Source organism: Topomyia yanbarensis, chromosome 2, assembly GCF_030247195.1.
Source record: "Topomyia yanbarensis strain Yona2022 chromosome 2, ASM3024719v1, whole genome shotgun sequence".
NCBI classification, from domain to species: Eukaryota; Metazoa; Arthropoda; class Insecta; order Diptera; family Culicidae; genus Topomyia; species Topomyia yanbarensis.
Genome location: NC_080671.1, coordinates 349,111,803 through 349,137,605, shown reverse-complemented (window position 1 = coordinate 349,137,605; position 25,803 = coordinate 349,111,803). Strand labels below are relative to the sequence as shown.

Sequence of the window (25,803 nt, the reverse complement as noted above, 5' to 3'; positions counted from 1 at the left end):
TTAATGGTACGAACATTTTTTGCATTCAAACAATAATTAACTTTTAATCTCAATAAACATTTCCAGTTCGAATAATTTTGCAATCATTTCAATAATTCAAAGAGAACGATATTTGTTACTGAAATGATTTTATTGAATTCAATAAATAAATGTATTTTCTTTCTAGCTATATTTTTTCACTGAATTAAATCCATATAATTAAAAAAAAATTAAAAAATACTTTATTGCATGATTGCAAAAAAATGTAACGTAACTATAATAACAACTACCGGTGTGAAAACAGATTATTATTTTGGTAACCTATTTACCAACGACCGGTGCGAAAACGGGTGTCTAAATATATTATTGTCGTTTAGCGTAATCAAAATACACACGCATTTGCTTACGCACCGGTGCTGATAGTCTTAGCTAAAAGATATGAGAACACCATTCAATAAGAAATTTTCTCACCTTTCAAATGGAACTAAAACATTTAAAATACAGAGTATACTTTTAAAGCTAGAGGTATTTTAAGACAAATAAGTTTTTTACACAAAAAGTTCAATAACTCTGTAACGGTTGAGATTTGAGGGTGTGTGTAGAACAATTTTTTTCTCCAAGTATGAGAGTCTACATCCTCGGAGAGATTCTTAACCATGAATCAAACACCCTGCATAGTAGGCATTTGTTATGGAGCGTGTTTGTGTGCTATTGGTTGGGGATTGTCTGCCCGCCAGATGGCGCTTCGGAACAAATTGTGGTTTCCTCCTATTTCGTTAAAAGTCCCAACAACGCGCGATGGCTATTAGCTAGTACATAATATAACTTTATTTCAAAAACAATTTCATTGTAATTCGTGAAAATGATTTTTTGTTGTTTAAAATAAATCTTATGTAAACATAGACAACCGTACATAGCAAAACTGCGATTGTTTACATCCGGCCTATCAAGACAATACCCAAAATGAAAAAAACTAAATACATTGGATGGTGTTTATGTCAAATAGAAATAACACTGCTGGAAAAGTATTAATTTTTTCTTACAGGGCATAATTTGTCGTGAAATTCGATACGTCCAACGCTTCTGATAGTGTCAAAAAGGCTGTCAACATAGTTCTGTATTTTAAATTTAAATTTTATGTTCACGTTTCCTGAGTTGAAAAAAACATTGTTGTTATCATGAAAATCTGCTTTTTCGATGTATATAATGAAAAAAAGATTTTTTTTTTCGTTTAATGACCTAATTTACTACAACTTTACAGAATACACTCACTATCTCTAACTATATAAAATAAATTTTGCATCTCACTTATAGGAGGAATAATCAACAAAAAATTATGTGAAAAGAAGCGGCGGCCCATTGCCATAAATCCGTTTTAAACCACTGTGCACTGTGATGTTGGCCGTAAACCGAGGTTCACACCACATCACGTGTTTATCTCTATCTAAAGCAGGTTTCTGAAAACAAACTATCGACAGTCCGAGATTTAAATGTATTTTTTCAACTAGGTCTAATATTCACTAAGTTATTGTATTTTTTCATCTCTTTCTAAGGTTAATCTCGAGTTAAAGCCATCCACCCACGAATCAGGCCAAATAACAAATTAAACTGTGTGTCACTACACTATCTTTTTAAAATGCATAAACTCAGCAATTGTAGTTATTAGTATCAATGAAGGAATGCAAAATCAGCAACTATCTCCGACAGCTCATCCCAGTATCTCGTGTTCAATATTACTGAAAGGATCATCTGTGCCACGGCCGTACACGGTCTTTATAAGTATGTTCGTTTCTCTCCTAAATACTCAACTCTCTGAGACGATATTGCGACCAATTAACGGTTCTCCCATCGCAGTAGCCCCCACCATTCTGAAACGGGGTCCGCGGTGTGGGACACTCACTCTCTTGCTCGTTTCTCGCTTGCGTTACACCACGGTCGCGGCATTGTATTCCGGTCGATCGAGCAACGGTTGAACCAGCCGGCATCGTCCACCTCTTCAAATCTCCAACTCGATCGGGTTGCTCGCATCCGCGTGGGGGCAGAAACAATCCTACGCGCTCATTCGCGCTTAGCACCTCGGTTCGGAGCGGGGACCCAGCACCTTTCGGTGCCAGGCGCTGATCGTCTACAGAGCGAGAGAGAGAGAGAAACAAAGAGCGAACGAATGGATTGAATGGGTAGAAAAAAAAACTGTCAAAACTGAAATCAGTGGGGGCGCACGCGTATGTCTGAAGATCGCGCGAAGGTTCCGGACCACGCATCAGAGCGCGCGACCGGGCAAAGCGAGAGTCCCACCAGTTAGTTTCCGACTAGGTGCCCTGCGTTGTTCGCGAGTCTCAGTACGATTGTGTCTGTCGCGCGGGTAAGACGATTATCGAAAAAAGCGGTTGAATCCATTCCCCATCCGAGTTTGAGTCGAGCTCGATCAGCTGAGCCGTTTGGTTGTTTGTGGTTTTTTGCGAAGGTGGACCGGACCTCCATTCAGACGAGGGTTTTCGTGATCCGCTGGTCAACGCGGGCGGTAGCAAAAGGAAGGAAACCGAAAGTGCCACACACACAACACCCACACACGCGGTGAATTTGAGATCAAGTGGGCACACGACGAGTGCTCGGTTGGTTGGCGCCTCTCCAAATAGACCGAAGGGGGTGCCCGTGCGGGTGCGCAGTGTTGTTGATTGTTTAGTTGAAGATCCTAGCAAATTGGTGGATCGATGATGCGCGAAGCGTAAAGCGGTGAATCGAAGGGAGAAGAAAGATTTCGGCGGTGGTCCAGATCGTATCGGATGCGGCGATTGCGGTGGTACTACGAGTTGCCGTCGTCGTTGAACATACGTCCGATCGTTGATAGAAGAAAGCAAAACACGGCTGAAGAATTAATAATTTACATACTTAAGTACAGTGTGCGGTTGTTGTTGCAGTACATCGGTTGATCGGTGGCCAGCTTGGGCAGTAGCCATACGAGGGAAGAAAACAAAAACACGAAGAAGGAAAGTGTTTTTCATGCAGTGGTCGGGCGGTTTCGCGGTGCGGAGGTGAACGATAACTGGACCCAGGTCTTGAAAGTGCATGTCGATCGGGATCTGCTAAAGTGCAGCAGAAAAGTGGTTATAAGTTGCAAAATTTTAATAAACAGCGCATACGATTATCTCGCTTAATCTCGGAGCTTTTTTCACCGCCGAGGGTTCCCCGCACTTTATTCAGGCATAGTTAGTTCGGTGTTCCCGGTTTCTGTCGCCCGGAGGATCGCGCGGTTTCGAGGCAGCGACCGAACCTCGGCGGAAGATTGCAGCAAGGTGCCGAGGAAGCCGAGAGTCGTTAATAATTTTAAAGATCATTTGTTGGATTTCTGTGCTCGGTTGGGGCGGACGTGAGTGAAACGATCCGTGCAAAGGACCGACCAGAAGATATCGCGAAGTTAAAAAAGGGGGAGAGATAGTGGAATAAGAAAAAAAATAAGCGAACAGATATACTTTAATCGCAGAATTAAATTATCGATCGGATTGTGGATTGCGGAGTACACGGCTACCGAGATATTGATAGCAGAGTGACCGGTATGTATATGTATGCTAAACTGTTGCGACGATCGTATGCGCGCTTACCTATGTTTTGACGTTGATGATAGTAATGCGCTGTCAGAAGGTCAAGAGTTGTCATTTTTATTTTTATCTTAACTGGTGTTCTGTTTTCCAATTAAATTATTCTGAATTTGGAATGTTCGTTAAAAATATTTTTAATGAAAATAAAACTCCTTTTGGCTTGAAGCTTATTAGATAATGGTGTGAGTGAAAGCAACTCAGTTTGATACGATTAAGACTTTTAGAAGGTATAAATAAATCAATAAAAATATTTGTGCGTAATCTGGTATCTTTTTTACAATCACAGCGAAGAATATCAATAAGATATTGAAGTTAATTTCCAGCGCTGTCAAGTATTTTGAATTCAAATCTAGAAAAGTTGGTTACTATCTGAAAAAAATCTGGTATTCATGTAAATTTGATGTTATTGCTAAAGAGTTCGTCGAGTTTTATCGAGGCACTAGTAGAATTCGAGAGACAGACCACTCACCTGCGAAATAAAAATAAAAAATAATTAAATAATATCAGCAAAATGTTCCAAAGCATACCTGTCTCTTGCGGAGACGAAACTTACGTTTTATTTATATTCCACTTGAATTGAAGTGCTTCCGGTATATCTAGAAATCCGTAGTCGAGGTCCGGGCCCAAGGTTTATTTAAATTTTATTTAAAGGGCTGTAGCTAGCAATCATCAGTGCGTGATCTCATAGGCATATGTAGGTCCACAGATGAAACTGTTTGAGCCCTTTATTTTCGTTGACAAGTGTCTATGCGTTAGCTTAAGTGAGCCGTGTTCGTTGGATACTGTGCACGATTAAAAATTGGTCTAACAAAAATCTAAATTTGTAAATCAGTCTTTTTATTAAAAATTGCAAGTTTAATTCTTACAAAATAAATAAAAATATTCACTTATGCTTCCGTTTTAACGAATGCGATTTGCTAGACCTTTCGTTTGACTTCTTCCATTAAGTTTTGCACAATCGCCTTGGTCACTTTCCTCGTGCGGGAACTAGAACTGCTTCACGCTGAAAACAGTCTTTCGCGTCTTCTTGAGGTTCGGCTTGATGGTGTGTTGAGAGGGTTCATGTCCTTAGACACCACCTGGACGTTGTTGGCGGTAGGGTTCGTCACGGTACGGATGTGGACGGTAAATGGATTGTCCGCACCGCAACCGCAACAAAATAATAAAACCTTACCGCTTACCGCAACCGCACTTTATTTACCGCACCGTACCGCGCGGTAATGCGGCAATTTTTTTATATTTTTAAAAATAGTGTTAAAAATTGTACATTTGTGTAACCATATATAATAAAATGTTATTCTTATTCAAACGAAACTTAACTTTAAGAGACTCCTCAGAATGTATTTGCATTTTCTATTAATAAAATTCCATACATTTTAAGGCAAACATTATCTTGAAGAACGTTCTACTGCAGTAATAGGAAAACTTTTATTTTAGCAACCCTTCAGTTAATTGAAAAATGTGGAATAAAAATGTAATAAGAAGTGAAGTTGCTTATTTTTTTTTAAAATTTTCATATTTTCAATGTTTTTGACATATGAAAATGAAATGGATGATTTTCGCATTTACGTAGTAAACTACCTTATTTTTAAAGGAATTTCACCAAAAAAAATTAAAGTCGAAATACCAGTACTTCTATATAGTAGCGCATATATTCCAATACAGTGAAATAAAAACATATTGTATTTCTAGGGTTAACCGTCCTTATTTTAAAGGACATATCCTTAATTTTAGGTAGTGGTATAATTGAAATCAATCAGATTAAGTTCATTCAATCGAACAAAACAAAATCGCTATTTTAGTTAGTCACTTAATCTGACCATAACAAATCAAATGTACTGTACATTTGATTTGTTATGGTCAGATTAATGATTCAATAGCATTGATTCAGTTTATTGGTTAAAGTAATCCTTCAAACTAAAACATGTTTCTTATCTTATTGAGTGTTGGAAGAAAACACGATTTTGTCCTCTAATTCGAATTTTGACCAACTATCTTTTGCTAGCAAAGGGTTCTATTTCTCAGGGTAGTCATCTCGGACTATTCATGTATTTGCTCAATTTAAATGACCTAAACCATTTGCTGAAGTACATGAAAACTTTCATTTTCTGATGACCTCAAACTACTTCATCTTATCATGAATGCGAAAGACGCAGAATTCTTGCAGTCCCAGTTGGATGTATTCACCAATTGGTGCTACGCCAATAAGACGATGTTAAATGCTTCCAAGTGTTCGGTTATATCCTTTACTCTCAAACACTCGAAAGTTAGTTTCGACTACAATATTTTACAAATCTTTCTCAAACGTATGTTAAAGATTTGGGAGTCTACTTAGATCCCGAGTAAACTTCAAGCACCACATTGAGCACATTATTTCTAAGGCCTCTTAGCTTCTAAAATTCGTTTTAGAGTCATTAAAAACTTTACCAATATACATTGTTTAAAAGCACTCTATTATGTTTTGTTCCGTTCTACACTCGAATACGGCAAGTCTGGGTTCCTTATAACCAAAATGATATTCAACGCGTTGAAGCTATTCAGCACATTTTTTTTCATTTCATGCTTCGTCAACTTCCATGGAGAGATCCATGGAACCTACCTTTGTCCCGTAATGCTGTCAAGAAATCGTTTCTGAGCTCATTATCTTGTTAGCTATAGTCTAGTACTAGTTCCTAGTTATTGGGATTATGCTATTAGTTTTAATTGTAGCTAAAAGTGACGAAATGTATCATTTGGATGTTTGTTATCTGTTGTTATAAAAGATGAGGAAATTTTATACCTGCTGGAGAGAGAGTTAAAGCAAAATTCAGCTCCAGCGGATTTTTCCCTATCTTCGGTAAATTGCTTAAACTCACTTCATGGTCTATACTTTAAGCAATAAGTTGTATACTTTAGGAAAAACTTTGGTTTTTGATAATGGAAAAGTAAGTGGTAGGTTTCCTCGTACTAATACCCATTAAAATTTCAAATGTAATGCGGGATGCCACGCGATAACCAATCGACTTTATATTGTGCACAGTTATTTGGGGCTCCAAAAGAACAAAAAAATCGCTGTTCTGAAAAAAAACCATATAGCGAATCTTTTCTAAAAAGCATTTAATAAATCACATTTTGCTCAAAGATGAGTAAAATTTGTTAGTCTCGGTCAAGATTCAAGATGTCCTTATTTTGCTCTCGATCCATTTGGTAACCCTATGTATTCCATCAACAAGAACGACGCCATATTTGACGAAAAAAATTGTTCTATACATTACATCTAATCAGGAGTCCGGTCTCAACCGGAACAGAATTATTGAACATTAGAAAAACTGCAAAAAATGTATGATTTGTAGCATACAGCAGAAATGATTTTTAAAAATAGGGGGTTTTACGGACAAAATATCCCAAAGCTCTAACTTCCGCATTCTTCAAGAAACAGATGCATTATCATTCAAAAACTAAGATTGCTCCCTTTAAAAATTTATGAAGCATAATTTTCTGAAGACTAGTTCGAAAGTTCTAGCATTTAATGTATTTTCCTCTAATATTTTCCTAAAGAACCAATGGCAAAAACTTCAATTGAAGTGAACGGGAGTCAAACTATGTGGTATTTGGCAAAAAAAAAGCTTCAAAAGAGCTACAAAATAGTCTTAACTGAAAAATATTAGGACTTAATTTAGTAGAAAATTTTAGTAAATTTGAATAGAAGTACGCGAAAAAAAGTTATGTAGCATACTTTTTGAGAAAGAGTCCAATAAATTGACTGCAGAACGATTCACATTGATTTTACACAGCAATCAAAGAACATGGAAATACAATGTTGATGAACGAAGGATAGAATAATCATCCTAATTTGGACCCCACCTTATTTTGGACGCTTTCATACATTTGTATCCTTTACTGCTAATTACTGCAAATTCGTTTGGTTTGATGAAGATAATTATATTCTTTGGGTTGTGTTTAAGTCCCAGCATAATTAGTTCATCTCTAATTCCTTTAAATTAGTCAAAATTCACAGTTGAAATTGATATCGAAAACGATTCAAAATTCTACGATTTCCAACAGAATTCGGGAGAAGGATGCATTTTTAATTTGGATTTAAGAGTACAAATTTGTTGTTTTTAAATGATCTAATAATTTTGTCTCTATTTGGATCTTGCATTTTATGTATTTGAAATGGTTAGTTTGTGAAGTTCTAAGTAATAGAAGTATAAAATAACTATTCCAAAATATGTCGTAAAAATAATAGCGTCAACATATTTCGGACACAGCTAGATTTTCTTTCGTAATAGCAGTCTGTTTACCAATTTAGAATAATCAAAATTATCACATTATCAATTTTTGTTTGCGGTGCGGTTGCGGTAAAACCGCGCGGTAAAATCTCTTTCCCGCACCGCATCTGCGGGAAAAGGTGTCTCACCGCACCGCAGATTTTGCGGTGCGGGTGTAGTAAATACCGCGCGGTTGCGGTAATTACCGCAACCGCGACGAACCCTACGAGAGACAGACCTAATATTTATATAATAACAGCAAAATGTTCTAACTCGTCCCTGTCTTTTACGGAAGCTAAACCTATGTTTTACTTATATGCCACTAAAATTGAGAGACTGCAAGTTTCAGGTATCTAATAATTCAGGGCTCGGTATTTGTATCTTGGACTACTAAATAATCTATATCTAGAAAGCCGTTGAGAGACCCTGAAATCCAAATTTTATTTAAATTCAATTTCAAATGCTGTAGTTAGCAATCAGTGCGTGATTTCAAAGGCGTATATGCGTGCATAGCTTAAACTATTTGAGGTCTTTGTTTTCGTTGACACGTATCTATGCGTTAGCTTAGTGAGCCGTGTTCGTTGAATACTGTGCACGATCAAAATTTGGTCTAAAATGAGTTTACACTTTTTATTAAAAATTCAATTCATGATTCTTTTGCAAGTTCAATTCTTACAAAATAATCACTAATGCTTCCTTTTTAGCGATTGCAATTTAGAAGGTCTTTCATTTGACTTCATTCTTTTATTTTTTGCACAATCCCTTGATCACGTGGGATGCCAGTGTGCCAAGAATTGCATCTCGCTGACAACTGTCTTTCGCGTCTTTTTGAAGTTCCGTTTGACAGTTGTCTAAAATTTTTCTATTGTGTTAGGAGGGTTCTTGTGCTTGGACACCATAGGGAATGGCAACATGCCAAATCCGATCAAAACAGAAGGGAATAATTGTGTTGCGTGAGGAAAGACAACATACGTACAACAAGTTTGTTTCAAGGTACCTGCAAATAAATTTGCTAGTTAATAGTCTCAGTTGCGATGTAAATCACGCTCTTCAAGCCACTGAAACAGAAGGCCAGCCACACGAGATAATTTTTTACGAACTTCGACAGCCTAATGTGTTTGAAAATCTCTGCCACATTTCCTCTTCCAATCGCCATATAGTATTCCTGCCCATGAAGTTGTTAAAAGTTCTTCTTGATGCAGGTTTCTTCATTCTGTATTACGCAATTAAACTTCGTCACCTTTTCCACGTAGAGCTTCTCTTGCCAAATCATATTTTTTTCAAATTTTTTTTCGCGAAAACATTCTTTGATTTGCTCAAAACCGCCTCACCAGGATTTACTTGAAATCGGCTTTCGCGTAAGTTTCAATGTCGATCAAGACACATCCATCGAGTTTCGACAGCACCTGGTCGTATAGCTAAAAGGCCCTAGTTCCGACCATTTTGTGTTCTTTAGGGCCACTGTTAGGTTGTTTACTTCTTCGGTAACATTTGTAGTCTTCTCGGAGATGTACTCGCCACACAGTGTAACGTTTAGTTTCTCCACCATGATTGCATAGATCTTTGACGAACAAACCAATGATCAATTGCCTTAAGTGATGCCCTTGTGTGAAACCTGAGATTGAGCCTGAAGAACCAACCCTTTAAAGGCTGCAGTAATATATATTAAATTTCCAACGATTAGAAATATCACATCTTAACAGGCTGACCTTTAATCAGTGGCGTTGCCAGAAATTCGTTTTGGTGAAATTCGATGATTTTTCGAAAATGCTAGAATTGAAAGTAACTTTGATAAAATCTTGAGTCTACGACCAACAAGAAATAACATAAAACAGCTTTCAAAACCCCATAAAAAACTTTTGAAGTAGAATAATTCTAACGTTTCATTCTAGGGGCCCCGTTTCAAAATTTTCTGTTGGAATTTTACCCGAGTATTTGAACGTGAATATCTGCCGTTGTACTGAATGAAAAATTAAAATTATTTCGCTATCTGATTGGAAATATGTACAACAATTTTGTACCCAATTCCGTAGGATGTACAATTACTAAAAATAACGGAAATTATGGATTTTATGAAAGCAGTAATTATCTGATCCATGATCGGTACAATTCGATCAAGCAGCGAGCGTTGTTAAAACTGCCCCTTTTTCATCGAGTGAACAGCAACAGGTATAAAAAGGGAACATAAGAAAAAAATCGTTAGTTTGTGTTCTGACGTTGTAAGCGTAGCAGCTACTGCGTTTCATGTCATCTCGCATTTTTCGGTGGTAAGTAATACGTAGGTAATACACACGGAAGATACAATAATGAATTAATGTCACACCACAGAAAAAGCAGAAAGCTCTTTCTTTTGGTGCGAGAGAACCGCGCTTTCTTGCTCTTTAAATTATATGTGGCGTCAGGTGCGTGTACAGATAAATTCACCACGGCGAGCGTTCTGGAGGCAAACTGGGAAAAAGTTTAATGAATCATCAATGTTTAAGTTTAGTTTATATGCGGCTAGATGACGCATGGAGCATTTTACTTATTTTGTTTGCATATATCGCGACTCAACAAGTGAAAAGTCCATTCAAAGTAATGTCCTGGTACTGCATTCGTTGTCGATTATCATACGTGACAATTGCAGGGTTATAGAGAAAATTCCGCTCTAAGAAACCTGCTTCGTTAAGGATTGAGCATATTATTATATACGAAAAGATATGGTGAACGCGCTTAAGGAAATAGGATAATAGCTTGGATATAGAACATTAATTAGGAGAATTAAATAAATATCATTCAACCAACATTTTCCCTTGTAATCGCAATCATAACGCTTTGTAAAATGGTGAAAAAACATGTAAGATATGCAATGTTTCAAAATCATTATAAATTACACTTTATAAAATGGTCAGGGCAAAACGCACTTGTGCGGGGGTAAATCACCGACAAACCGACATGATAACTAGAACGGTTTCGGAGAAAATTTTTGGCAAACGTCGAAACAGTATCCGTATAATGAGTTACACATCATTGTGTAACATGTCTCTCATAAAAGAACACTAATGTATTCTAGTAAAAATCTAGACTAGATGAGTTTGACATATTCAAACGAGCATAAGTTTTTTGTATTCAAATGAGCATCTTATATAAACGTTTCTAGTAGAAAGTACAGTGGTATTGACTTACTTTGTGCATGGGTTGACTTCATGAAAAGTAAATCGAAAAAAAACAACATTTTTCAAACACATTGTTTGATAACCCATTCTATTTTCGTTGTTCAAGAACGAAACGATTTACGATCCAATTTCAAAGATTTTTCACCGAAAATGCAGACAATCTTTACAAAATATTAGATAAGGGACCATTCATAAATCACGTAACACAAAATTTCCCAAAATTGACTCTTTCCTCCCCCCATATAACAAATTGTCACAAATTTCTCCATGTCCCCTACTCCGTTATTACGTAACAAATTCCTAGAAAATTTTGTTTTCGTTCGGTGAAAACGTGTTACGTATTTAGCTAACTCCCACTCCCCCCTATGTCACAACATGTCACAACTTGTCGTACCCCCTCTCCTCTAAAAGTGTTACGTAATTTATGAATGGTCCCTAATTGTCAACTGTTCAACAAAACCGGAGCATATATTGCTAAGATTATTACGCGCTTCAACAATTTCAAGTTTAGTTCAACTTTTTTAAGCCACATTTCTTGAAGCTATGGCTGTCAATTTTCTCTTGACCAGACTTTTAATGTAGGAACGATACATGACAGTTTTGTGGATTACTGGAGAGTTGAGGCAAAATTTTGTAGCTCGTACTGTCAAATACAAATGTCCGTTTGACAGTACGAGTTACCGATTTTTGCGTCAACTATCTAATAATCTCTTACCAAATCTAAAAACAGAGTGTCATGTCAGATTGTCGGTGGGTAAACTTCACCACAACAAGGGGGCATAATTCAGTACCACAACGAGACAGAAAGCTCGTTTTGTTTTTGTTTGTTTTGTTTTTTGTCGAGATTTCACAAAAGTGTAGCTTTAAAGCGCTTTAGGTTATGCATTTATTAGGTTTTCAGAACAATTTTTCTGTTTTCGATTAGAAAAATAGGAAGGTAATGTCAGAGACATTATCGTAATGTAGCATACACTTTACGCTGTTAATACGAATGATGCAATTTTTAATAATTTGTGAAAGGTTTCATTAAAATAAGTCTTTTCGGTATATCTAAAGGAAACAGCGAAATAAGGGAACAAGTATAACCGATTCTCTACTATTATTATTATTATTGTTTATTGGGGCTTTAACCTCCTGGTCATTCGCCCCGATTCTCTACTGTTGCCAAATGAATTGTTTCACTTCCATTAAATGCTCCTTTCAGGGTTACCATATGAGGATAAATATGTTCGAATCTTTAAGATTTCGATGCACATGTACCGATATTTCGGTGTTTCCATTAGAAATAACCGAATAACTGGTTTTAATACAACCTATCAGAAGATAATCAAAACTATAGCATTTGGATTAACAGCCTAAAGTGTATTCTATTTCACTCCGGTTATGTCTCTGACATTACCCACCAATCTTTTGACATTGAAAATGTCTTACTCCACTATCTGGGGCTAGGTGTCATTCTAAAATCTAAACTATCTCCCATGTAACGAAACTATGTAAGGTTTGCACGCTTATAACTCCGATATTACTAGATGGATTTTAATCATTCATACACCAACCGATTCAGAAACACCTAACTTAAATATTGGTAATAATTTAATATCTCCCCAATAAAAGTAGACTTTTGGAAATTGGTAAAATTAAAAAGTTCACGAAAAACGGGAAAATTACCATTCGTGAGGCAGATTTCTCTGACACAGCCGTCAAGAGAGGGCAGCTTAGTTGCTCAATGAAACACAAAAAGTCATAAATAGAAGCAACGCATGTCCGTTTAAATCAGTTGTTACTCTTATCCCATACGAGCAACATCGTCTCCGGGCGATGCAATAACGAGGGTCTGCCCCAAAGGGAAGAAGAGCGTGTCCGGATAAGAATAAGAAGAGTGGCAGATTTGACAATATTATTTGTGGCAAATGCCTTGAGAACCTCAAAAAGGCTGAAAGCACTAGTTTCTATATTCAAAACATTGTTTTAACTAATTTCGATTTTAACAACTTTTTTTCTGGAAGTAAAGCAGTATTTACGCAATATAGATGTTGCTGATTGTAAAACCAAAACTCTCCCTTTACGTATGCCTATACCTTATCTGATACCATCTTGGGTTTTCACGTCATTTGCAGTTTGACAAGACCAAAATTTGACAAGACCATAATTTGATGTTGGAACGGTCTATCGCTGAGAATCATCATAGGAAGGGCAATCCCTCGTGCAATAAGCGCTATCGATTTTCGGTAACGTTGGCATTTGCACACACTCGCACCTAAGTGACTAAACCATATACGGTTAGTTTATAAATAGAGGTGACGCGTACCCGTTTGAATTAGTTTTTGTTCTTATGTCGAACGGGTAAGATCATGGCTGCAGCGTCTGGGCACTACAATAAGCGGTAGATGCTATGCATTTTCGGCAGCGGTGGCCGTGTGCGGATTTTTCGAGTACCAGCACGGTGTCACAGAATGATTTGCAAAGTGGGTGGGCGGGGTGATTTGGATTTAATTCAATACGGTGTGTGCTGCTTAAGAGTGTTGCGTTTGAAAAAAATATATTTATTTTTATGCATGCGTGTGCGTTGTAACTTGTTAATCCATGTTTACGGCGCTTTGTAGCTGCGTAGGGTAAAGAGCCTATTGGTTTTCATGTTTCATATTTCGGTTATATGTTTTTTATCAGTAAGGCATCTGACAACGTGCTTCTGTAGTTATTGCACTGTTCAGCAGCGTAGTATTTTATATAGGAGAGTACACTCAGGTTTTTTTACGCAGATTTTGAAATTTACGCGGTTTTCATTAACGCGTTTTTTTTTTTAAATTTACGCGGTTTTCATTTACACGGACGTGAAAAATCTGAGTGTAATTGCATCGGAAACAATCACATTCCCAGCAGAACTTTTTGTTTTCTAATTTCAAACACTTTTGTTTCGTACTGCACACAACGGAAAACTTTAAAACAGAACTAACCGTCCCAGCAGCAGTTTAAGCGGGTGTTCTTTTTCGATTCAAATTCAAGCCATGTCTTAAGCGTTACTGGACTTAAAATTGTTTTCCCAGTTTATCCCGTCAGAATATCTGTCCTACTCTATGTATTTAAAACACAGTTCTAATTGCGTTTTAAAGTATACAACAAATAGAACGGTTTGGTATACTAATTTAAATTTTAAAATAAATCTGTTTTAAATTATGAAACAAACCGCTGTACTGAAGATATAATTATGTCAGTCTTATTACCACATAAAACACCTATATAACATCAAACGCTGCAGAATTGGTTTAATAATACAATGTTTACACTACAGAGTTATAGTACGTTTTAATAATTAGCAACAAGAAAAATGTCGCCAAGATAGCATAAAAACCCGTTTTAACTGGTAGTGCGAACGTTGCATAACAATGTAATATAACAAATAATTTCATTTTTTCCACCACCAATCGATCAAGAAATACTTAAACTTAAGATTGTTTACTTAAGTTCATTAGTACATTATTGAAAATTTAAATGGAAAATGAAATTTCATATCGTCGCTGTTGTGCTATCTTATGACAAGCGCCATTTTGCACATTTCGAGAAAAACTATTTTTAAAGCTTGAGATTGAATATCATGAAATTTATAAATGGTAGAAACAGTTCAGAGAAGACAACTGATGCTTCTACCTATTCTGTATTAATCTCACGAATATTACGAAGATCGGTTGACTATGTTGCGAGTTTTCACTAAAACTGTAAACAAAAGTTGTACTCACACGTGTCATCCTACGACATTTTTACACATAAAAGCAACTAAAACATCATTATAACTTGAGCCAATCCCAAGATATAATGATTTGAATAAAAAAGCTCACAATTTCTAATCACTTTTCTCGTTATATTTCAGTAACTAAGCAAAACTTCAAAATTCTGGAAACGCCATCTTGTAGAGACTCGTTAGACGAGTAATGTGGCATATCTAAGCCAGTTTACCCCAAAATGGCGTTTGTCATAAAATAGCACAACAGCGACGATATTTCATGGAGAATCTGTATATTTCCATTGGAGGGCGTGGGCTTCCTCATCACAGCTCTCAATATGGAACTTTTCTTTTGAATATATTTTCTGGACAGACCAGCCTATTTTTACTAGATGGATCAGCCAAATAATGTCAATCACCTAGTGAGATACTTAATTAATTAATAGATTACCGTTAAAAGACCTTCAATAAATTATGTTTTGATGGGGAGGGTATATAGCAAATTGTAACATATGAAAACAGGCGAGTGAACCAGAACGTGAGTCGATATGTGTGATAGATAAAATTCATTTGCACGCTCTTGAAAAAAGCTACATTTTTAATGTCACTGTGGTCGTGTCCTGTACACAACCCTTTAATTTTTTTTGCAGTCGACTTCTCGAAATTTACTATGAAAGATGCTTGGGATCACTTGTGGACGTATGTGATCCGGGATGTCACGAATCTCGTCTTTCATGGATGTGTCGAAGAATACAGTTGAATCAGAAGCATGAAGGAGATTGACACGGTTGGGATAATATGAAGAAGGATTGATATTATGTGCCATGTAATCGAAGTACAAGGACATAAATCGGGTTTGAGAATTGAGCTCGACAAGCCTTTCGAAATTTGCAATTACTAACGGGTTCAAGATATCGCATCGGATGAGCAATCGATATGAGAGGTCCCAAAATCGATTTTTCAGCGGAAGGACGCCCGCCAGCACTTCTAAACTCATCGTATGTGTCGAGTGCATGCAACCCAAAGCAATACGCAAACAACAATATTGGATTCGCTCTAGTTTGATGAAATGTATGTTCGGAGCGGAAACAGAAACTCTCGCACTCCATCACCGGCAATATCGTTGTTTGGTACAGCTTGATCAGGTCTCCTGGTATGAGGCTTACTTGGGTGCTCTCTCTGTCACACCTTGATTCACTTTTCTAACACTCCACATGAGGCTTACTTTTGTGCTCGCACTTTTTCATTCCTTGCTAGGCTTACTTTTGTGCTAGCCTCATACCATACATACCATGTGTGGCTGACTGGGATGCTGACCCTTTCGCTCCTCTGCCACGCCACGAGGCATCGATAGCTAAGTCCCAACATACTACGCTACGACCCTCCCATCTTGGCATGAGGCAGTCCACATATTCGCCTGTACACTCGCTCTTCTGCCTTGCTTCGGGGTGGCTGGGTTTACCCCTTATGCGGTTGCCAGTCGCTGCGCCAAACCTGCCTCAGCATGAACAGACCATTCACTCCCTTTTTTTGCGCTCGGCCTTTTTCGCTCCAACTAACCAATCACTAGTTAGTCATGCCCGTCGTCTGTTGCTCGGTGCGCCAAATTCCCTGTAGCCTACAGGCAATCTGGGTGGTTGCAGTCGAGACTACGTTCCACTTCTCCACCGATTGACACATCCGCTGAATAAGGGTATGAGGGGTTGTGTCCCAGCCGCGGACGTCAAACATAGCTCTTCTTTTGACGTCGAAACGAGAACATACGAACAGTATGTGTTCGGCAGTTTCGTCTACACCTGGGCAGTCAGGGCAGGCGGGGACCTCCACGTGCCCGAACCTGTGGAGGTACTGTCGGAAGCAGCTATGGCCTGACAGGAATTGTGTCAGATGGAAGTGAAATTCCCCCATGGGGTCTTCCCACCCAGCTCGATATGTTAGGTATCAGCCGGTGGGTCCACCTACCTTTCAAGGAGTTATCCCACTCACGCTGCCATCTGGCGACCGAAGTCACCCTGGTGAGCTCGCGGGCTCCTTTATTTCCACGTAGCTCAAAGCACTCCTCATCTTCCCGAATGACCAGCCCGACTGGCATCATGCTCGCTATCACGCAGGATGCACCGTGTGATACCGTGAGGTAGGCAGATATCACTCTGAGGCACATCACGCGGTAGGTGCTCTCCAGTTTCTGTGGGTAACTGGTTACCCTCAGTGCTCTTGACCATGACGGGCCGCCGTACCTGTGGATAGATACGGCAACGCCTGCTAGTAGCCTACGTCTACTGGCGCACACCTTTGAGCTGTTGGACATCTTCCTCGATAGAGCCGCAACAGCAGTCGACGCCCTCTTGCATGTATAGCCGACATGGCTGCCGAAGGTCAACTTGTCGTCTATACCCGACCAGGAGAAAATAACTGGACAATAACCCTAGCATACTATTTTTTGGTATTCATACCAAAACTTAGTATTAATTGTTTATTATACCTCATTGAGGTATTAAGCAGGTATTGAAGAAACATTTTTCGATACCTGCTTAATACCTCAATGAGGTATAATACTTTATTTTAGTATTATTTATGTATTCCAGTTATTTTTACAAATACCAAACCAATACCTTATTGAATTCCTCCATAGAGTGAATTTAATTATTGGAAGGTTGAAAAATGTTTTATAATTATTCAGGTATTATAATAACATTATGAAATAGTTATTTGTAGAACATGTCTGTGTTATTTTTGTTTGGTATTTTACCTCTTATTTAGAGCTCATTGATACCATATTGTGGTAAACAGTCGTTGGTATTGATACCTAAATTTAGTATTCCGCAGTTATTTTCTTCTGCTCTGGTAATGACTCCGAGAGATTTCAGACTCCGCTGTGAGGTGATCACGACTGCTCCCACACGGATAACTGCATGTTGTGCCGACTTGCGGTTGTTGACTACCTCCGTCTTATGAGTAAAGTGCTCAAACCGAAGCTTATTTTGGTTTACGATTTTTAAGTCAAAATAACAATGGATCTTTTTTGTAATGTTAAGATTTATTTATACATTCATTGCGCAAAAAAAAATTTTTTTTGAATTGGATGAATAGTTTTGGAGATATCACGTTCACCGCAATGGTGCTTTTCAAAAAGTTCATTTCGAGATAATTACGTTCAAAGTTTTGTGTCTACTTCATTCGTAGAAGAACCATCGCACTGCAAACGGCTGTATTTAAAATCTAGTTTTCCGACCTAGACGAAAAATTTCGCACAGATATTTTCAAAAGTACATTCAAAATATACAATAATCTTTTTTTCGATTTCCAACTTATGTATATAACCCCTTAAAACAAAAGAAGTTCAGCGTGGCCACCGCGATTGCAGGAAACTGTTCTAGAGGTTCAATACTAAAAATTAAGCGGATAAAACTGAAGTCGATTTTTTTTTTGCCCACTACACCAGACGCCCCCCCCCCCCCCCCTTAACGTGTAAATTTAGCCGCAAGGCGTTCTAGAGTTAAATGTCTTTTGAAAAGTCTCAGCTGGAATAAATCCCAAATAAACAATAACAGCTTTACTGTACCTTTCGCGCCGATCCCACTCAATCAGTTAATTAATTCAATTCACGCAACCTCTTTGTGTGCTGAATTGACCAATTTGACTAGCATAATCGATCAATAAAACCGCCCATTTAACTTGAAGTAATCCCCCATCATCGCATCGTAAAGCATCGCCCGAATCACGTACCTGCCTACCGCTACAACAACTGCTGGTTATTCCAGTAAGTACTCTGAATCGGTAATTTATGTGTGAACATATTGGTTTCCATTCGGCTCGAAAATGACTTGCGAACAAGGCAACGACACCGGACAAAGGCGTCGCCGCGTGGTGCCGTGACCGACTGGTTTCGTGGAAAATAGCCAAGTGTCAAAGCCAAACACTTTACTTTTCACGCAGTAGGTGCACTTCTTCAATTCAGTTCTTTCCTCGCTTTCTCACTCACTTTTCTGCTACATCGCGTTTGAACAATCGAGTACACCATACCGCGTTTCGGTTAGGACCCCAGGAGTGGAGCTTTGTTCGCAGATGATGGTGTAGGATAAGAAATGGGGGAAATCGGGGCCGAGGGGAAACTGTTTGATGGCCATCGGCCACCAATTGAGTAAGTGCGCAGAATAGACATTAAGATGTGAGTTTTTGAACTAATTTGAATAAAAATGAAGACATTTATCATTCAAAGCTTTTCGGACGTGCCTGCAATGGCAATGGGCACGTAATGCCTTCGGTACTTTGCATACAGCCGGGGACGATGAGTAATGCGCTATGCGCATGGTTGACCTTTCGGCACTCAACGCCACCTCCCAGCAATGTCTAGGCTGAACTCGAGTATCCGATGGCGGCTCAAAGCACGGGGTACAAAGGGTATTATGGGGTTGAGTATACCTTCTCACCCTCGCATCACGGACGCTACAGCGGAATTGATAAATGTCGCTTTTGTCTCGCTTGATTATTGCCTCACATTCGTACTCGTTACGTTTTGTTGTTTGGCTTTCTGGTGATCTACGCATTTGCACCCACCGCGCCGCCGCCACCACAGGCACACTCGGATCGGACGAGCCAAACGGGTCTAATGAAAAAAAAAAAAAAATAATAAAAAAAAGTTCGCGATCCTCGCCCCGATCGGTTGCTTTGGTTCTTCAGGCGTGATAAATGAAATCATTATACGGCAATAGATCAAGGCGTCACACTTTTATAAACTTATAAAACAATAGCCCGCGCTATACGATGACACGGCTAGTGAGAAGGGGTTACGGGTGACGACGCGTTCAAATGTTGACTTTAAGTTTGCTGGAGGCGCACCGCACCGTCGGGTAGCGTTTACTTCTCGGCACGCGGTGAGATGATTTCGTTTGCACTAGCCGAGAGTCACCGTCCGCGGCCACCGTTGCGTATTAGCTTTTTCGGAGGGATCTGCTCACACTTTTCGAACGAAGACCTAGTGATGGCCGGCGGGCGACGAGGGTCGAGTGTGATTTTAAGCACACGCTTCTTAATTACCGAAGTGATGCGTCAGTTGTGGGACCAGCTACTTGAGGGTGAGAGATACCAAGAGAGATGGAGAGAGAGAAAAGACAAGTCGTCTTAGTCCCTGTGCCCGTCGAGTGGCCACTTGTTGACGATGAGATGTAAACGGTCAGTTGAATTATTGTCCAAATGAGCTGAAAAATGTTTATTTGCTTTGACCAAATTCAAGCTTAATTCGCACAGAGGTCACTCTTCAGCCCGATTTCGTGTGTATTTCGATGTGCCTCACTGTTAGTTGAAATAAGACCAGCCAAGGTTACTTATAAAATGCTACTGGAGTAGGCTGAGATCATTCTTAATATCGTTGCATGTTGCCACCTTGAACGCTTCCGGGCACAATATGACCATCGCCAGGTCAAAAACTATGAAACAAAATCCAAACCTCCGTGAGTTCCAAATAAAAACGAATCGAATGTCTTTCCAGCTTCCAACTTGATTTTGACCCATCCTACATTACACAAACTAGCATTATCACATTTTTCGTAAAGCTTTGTTTATGTGTTATCTGTTCGTTTTAATTCAGTGAATAGTACGCTGCCTTAAAATCCACAGGAAAATGAAAACTTCGCAAGTTGCTTTCTTGAAATTCATTCAAGTTTTGCTGTATATTAAGCAGCATTTCATTAATTGAACCATTTTCTCGAAACTCGATTTTCCTTGGCAAATGATCCAGACAACGAGCGCAGTCGCTATGTATTCAAAAGACCACACTTATTGGCGATATAGAGGATCGTTGGGTCCCGACAGTTCTTGCGGTTAAAAATAGGGTTGTCTCGTTACTCTCACTCATCCGCCCGTAGCTCGTATTTTGAAAACATAAGCAAAATCAATATATTTAAGCATTCGCTTTCATTAAAGCAACAACCGAAGCGACTCGCACAAGTGACCATCGACCCGCTGCTGGCTGTTCGACGCGATCTACTCGAATTAGTCCCCGGCGGTGGATCTAGCCTATTCATGAGCGACCCGGTAGGATATCGAGGTTAGTCCGGCGATTCCGGTGAAGCCTGGTGTTCGGATCTCTGGCGCTCCGATAACCCGAACCCGGTACTGCGTCGCGTACTACTCAATTGGTCTCCGACGGTGGATCTATTCTACTCCGGCAGAGAGCTCCAGTGCGGCGGAGTTTTTTTTCCGAACCAGACCACATGTTTCAAAGCAGCTTTCTAGTCGACGGAGCTGCTTTGTTGGCCCCTTCGCCACTGCGTCTGTATCTTGGAGAGTATATTCGCCACGACACTGTTGACCGTATTCCATATAGGCTCAACGTGACACATCTCTTCGGCGATATTGTCTACTGTCACGCTAGGTATACTCCTTCGAACTTCTTCGAACCTAGGACATCTGAAGACCACGTGTTCCGGTGTCTCTTGTACGTTTAGACAGTCCGGACAAAGAAGAGACAAAACATTTCCAAACCGATGCAGGTTACTTACGACAAATTTGGGATGAATCGGTGGTTGCAGTCCATGTCCTCAGCCAGGGTGATGCAGATAGGAATCATCCCGGCAATTACGCATACCGCCTGCTACGATATCGTTCTGTACGCACTCGCGACATGAACAGCCACTAGGCGAAACTTCGTCCGGTTCCGCTTTGAGTTCAGCTCCCGCCAGGAGACTGCCTCTTGCTCCTCCGTGATTCGGCATGATGCTTGCCAATGCGTTAGTAGTCTTCGCAGTCTTCTCACATCCAGGTGCTTTCGCACACGCTTCGATGGGATGGATTATCCCCCGACGCTGATCTCGACACGCTGATTTTTTTACAGTTGCTGACCAGCACTATCTAGGTCTTGTGGTGAGCCAGCTGCAACTTCACGTCAGCCATCAAAGTTTCCATGATGCCTATTGTCTCTGCCGTCAACATCTCCACCTCCTCAAGAGCCTCGCCGATTATCGTCAGGACAACATCATCTGCAAAGCCAACGATCTCAACTCCCCTGGGGAGTTACAGTATTAACACTCCGTTGTACATTATATTCCAGAGTGTTGGGCCGAGTATGTAGCCTTGATGGAACTCACGCCGTCACTCTAATCCACCTTTTTCCCATTTTCGTTTCGTAGACCAGTACTCGGTTCTGGAAGTAACTTTTCAGAACCTTGCACAGATAGTCCGGGACCCGCATTCTGTGCAGCGCTGTGGCGATAGCCCCCTAGCTGGCACTGTTGAACGCGTTCTTCACGTCGATCGTAACCACGGCGCAGTAGCGATTTCTTCTTCTCTTTTGCTTCCACGCTTTCTCTGGGCTCTCAATGACTGTGCGAATGGCGTCCACTGTCGATAGCCCTTTCCGGAACTCGAACTACCTCTGCGATAGTTCGTTCTCACTTTCAGCGTAGGTCGTCAGCCTGTTGAGGGTGACCCTTTCCAGAAGTTTACCCAAAGTATCCAGCAGGCATATAGTTGGATACCATGCTAGATCTCCTGGTGGTTTGCCTGATTTTGGCAGCAACACCAGCTTTTGGATCTTCCATCTATCCGGAAAGTAGCCTTCGTTCAGGCATTTCTATAGGACTATCCTGAACATGTCCGGAAACGCCAGGATCGCAGTCTTCAGTGCCACGTTGGGGATACCATCCGGTCCGGGAGCTTTCTTCGCTTTCAGCCCTTTTGCCACTATAAGGAGCTCGTCGTTGGAAACTCGATTGTCACCGGCATTTTCACCGTCTGCATCAACGTACGGTATAGGTGGCCATGCAGTTGGGTCGTCCTTCGGGAAAAGACCCTCCACGAAAATTTTCAGTGAGTGAACGCACTGTTTCCGACAGCTCATCGGCGCACGGAATTGGAGTGAGGGTCAGCACGAAGTACTTTTACAAAAAGGTTCTTGGCGAAGTCCTTTATTTTCCACTTCCGCTCGCCAGTCCTCACTCTTCGCGTTACAGTACAATTCCGCCGACCAATGGTGTAGTGGATCGCCTGATGGTCGCTATGTGTATACTGCTCACTAACTCGCCAATTCATGTTATCCATCAGCGACGCACGGCAGAATGTTACGTAGATGATGGATTCCCGGCCATCTTTACGGAATGTGCTAGCGGAACCTTCGTTGCACAGCCTTACGTTCAGCTTTGCCAGTGCTTCTAACAGGCTGTAACCTTTTGTGTTTGTCAGCCTGCTACTCCACTCCACGGCCCAAGCGTTAAAGTCGCCTTCTATAACAATCGGCGTTCGTCCGACTAACGAGTCGGTTAGTGCGTCCAGCATCCGGTTGTACTGCTCTGGTGTCTATCTGGGGGGAGTGTAGCAGCTACACACGAATACGCCGTTGATCCTGGCGATCACGAAGCCTTCGTGTGTGTTATGCACCACCTCTTGGACAGGACCCATTACTTCGATTGCAGCCCCTTTCCTCCGAATTTTTTAAGCAGTGCAGACCTATCCGGACCCTTGCAGTTTCTCGCCTGATGTCCGAGGTCCAAGCACCTGAAGCATCGCTCCATCTGTTTGGTTACTCGCGGAGCGACTCTCAACGAGCACACCGACAATCCGAATTTTATTTTGCTGGTTTCCGCCAGTTTGTTGGCAACGACCACTGGTAGTCGAATCGACGCCATTTAAGTTCCTCCGTACGATTTCCAAATCCTGATAGTCGCCGGTACGTTCAGTTTTCACTGCTCTATCAGTGCACCCTTCAGTTCTTCTACGGTCGTTATCTCATCTAGACTCTTGCATTCGACTACGGTTTCCTGCGACAGAGCTCTCACGTTCGCTTCGCTACCCAAGGATTTAGCAACGAGCTCGCGGTAGGTCGAGCTCTTGACGGAAGGATCCTTCTTCAGCTCGAAGATCATCTCGCCTTTCTGAGTGCGCCTCGTTTCAACGACGTTCTCTCTCAGCTCCTTCAACTTCTCTCACTTTCTTAAGAAAAGCGGCGTAGGACGTCGTATCGTTCGCTTCGATGATTAGTGCATCACCCTTGTACCTCTCCCGAGAAGGGTTCCGTTTCTCTTTCTTCTCTTGTTCCTTCTTCTTTTCTTCCTTTTGTTTCCGTTCCCTCCGCTTCGCCTGCTGGCTTTCTACGACGCGCCAACCACGGTCTTTCTCAACATTCTTCTGGTCGCTAGAGCCTTCCAGCTCGCTCTTCTGCTTTTTCGGGTCCTCTTGCTCCCACGGCGTGTCCCTCGCTCTTTTCACCGAGCGAATATTGTGGTGATTCTTCGGTGTCACCTCCGTTACTCCCATCGCGTGTTCTGCAGCTTCCATCAGTGCTCTTTCGGCTGATTCGGCTCTCATCAAGAGCGCCTGCTGCTCGCGTTCAGCAGCTGTTATGGCCGATTTGATGCTCGTCACTAGCTACTTCACCTTGTTGTGCACATTGTGCTTATCCTTCACGAACTCGTAGAGTTCATCGACCTTTTTCTTCACCTCCGTCAAGTACGACTTCCCGAGATGTAGGTCATTCTGGGTGGCGTCGCTAGCTGATCTCGAGGTGAGCACTCGATTCGGTAATCGCATCCCACGTTGGTTTCCTCGTGGCTCACTCTGTACCAAGCCGCTGCTGGTACTCGCTGTAGCTACCAGTGGCGTAAACGATGATCTCTGCAGCTTACCGCTCCTTGCAATCGCGTAGGAGTAATGCGACGTGACAATCGAGCGGGCCTCTGTGCGTTTTAGGGGGGACCCTCTTGCACCCTAGTAGCCTACCTCAGGCTACTGAAGGCGGATGCCAAAAAGGTATCCGAGAAAGGTAAGCTGAAGATCGGCTGGTCGGTATGCCCAATTAGCATACTCCAACCGCCTTCAGTGGATAGGTGCTATCGGTTCCTTGAGTCCGGCCACAAATCCTACGAGTGCAAGGGCTTAGACAGGATCAAACTATGTCGTCGCTGCGTTGAGGAGGGGCATAAGGAGCGGGGTTGCACTAAGGCGCACAAGTGCCTTATCTGCACCGCTAAGAAGCAAGCCCGTAATCATGCTATGGGCGGACCTTCGTGTCCCTTCGGTGATGCAAATAAGAAGAAGCCGTGAACGTTACACAGCTAAATCTTAACCATTGTGCAACAGCTGCTGTGGCAGTCGGTCTCGGAGTCGAGGACAGATGTCGCCCTCCTATCAGACCCGTACAACATCCCTGCCGGCAACGGCAATTGGGTGTCGGGCGGGTCTGGAATGGTGGCAATCTGTACAACGGGACGGTTCCCGGTCCAAGAGGCAATACACTCCTCCGCCGAGGGTGTTGCGATTGCCAAGATCAATGGTGTGTTCTATTGCAGCTGCTACGCTCCACCAAGGTGGCCAATAGAACAGTTCAACCAGATGATCGACAGGCTCTCGTCAGACCTAGTGGGCCGGAAACCGGTAGTCATAGCGGGAGACTTTAACGTTTGGGCAGTGGAATGGGGCAGCCGCTGTACAAATAGCAGGGGCAAGCGCTAATGGAGGCGCTTGCGAAACTCGATACTGTGCTAGTTAATAATGGCAACGCTAGTACATTCCGTAGAAACGGAGTGGAGGCGTGGATTGACGTAACATTTGCCAGCCCGAGTCTGGCTCCAGGCATGGAATGGAGGGTAGACGAAGGCTACACCCATAGCGATCACTTAGAAATCCGCTTTAGGATCAACTATGGTGTGCAGCATCCGAGGGCGGGAGATCCCTGTCAGGTACGCGGGTGGAAGTCCAATCACTTCGACAGCGAAGCTTTCGCCATGGCCCTGGGACTGGAGGCCAACACCGACAGTCTAAGCGGGGATGCGCTGGTAGCAGAAATTGTTGCCGAAGCCCGGGAAGCCGCCAGACGACCCATAGGCGTACAGACTAACCTGTCTGATCGACACGACTGGCAAACTGCTTGAGAGGATTATCCTCAACAGGTTAACCCCGTACGCGGAAGGTACGGACGGCCTGTCTAGCAACCAGTTTGGCTTTCGGAAGGGTAAGTCCACAGTGGACGCTCTCAACTCAGTGATAAATACTGCCGAGATAGCGATCCAACGAAAAAGGCGAGGCATTCGATACTGAGCGTTAGTGACACTTGACGTGAAGAACGCATTCAACAGCGCAAGCTGGGATGCCATCGCGCTCTCGTTACACCGGCT

General features: G+C 41.4%; 1 protein-coding gene across 2 annotated transcripts in view; it reads left to right on the top strand.

The window, feature by feature from the left end:
• The window catches only part of LOC131684189 (helix-loop-helix protein delilah), a 185,983-nt gene that overhangs the window by 22,132 nt on the left and 138,048 nt on the right, over nucleotides 1–25,803 (top strand). Inside the window, exon 1 of one of the 2 annotated variants that reach the window (XM_058966845.1) lies at nucleotides 3,336–3,530. The exons of the other annotated variant lie outside the window; for it this stretch is intronic. The gene's annotated coding sequence lies outside the window, so the exon portion shown is untranslated. Of the gene's footprint in view, nucleotides 1–3,335; nucleotides 3,531–25,803 lie in introns of those variants that run through there. 2 annotated transcript variants of the gene reach the window in all.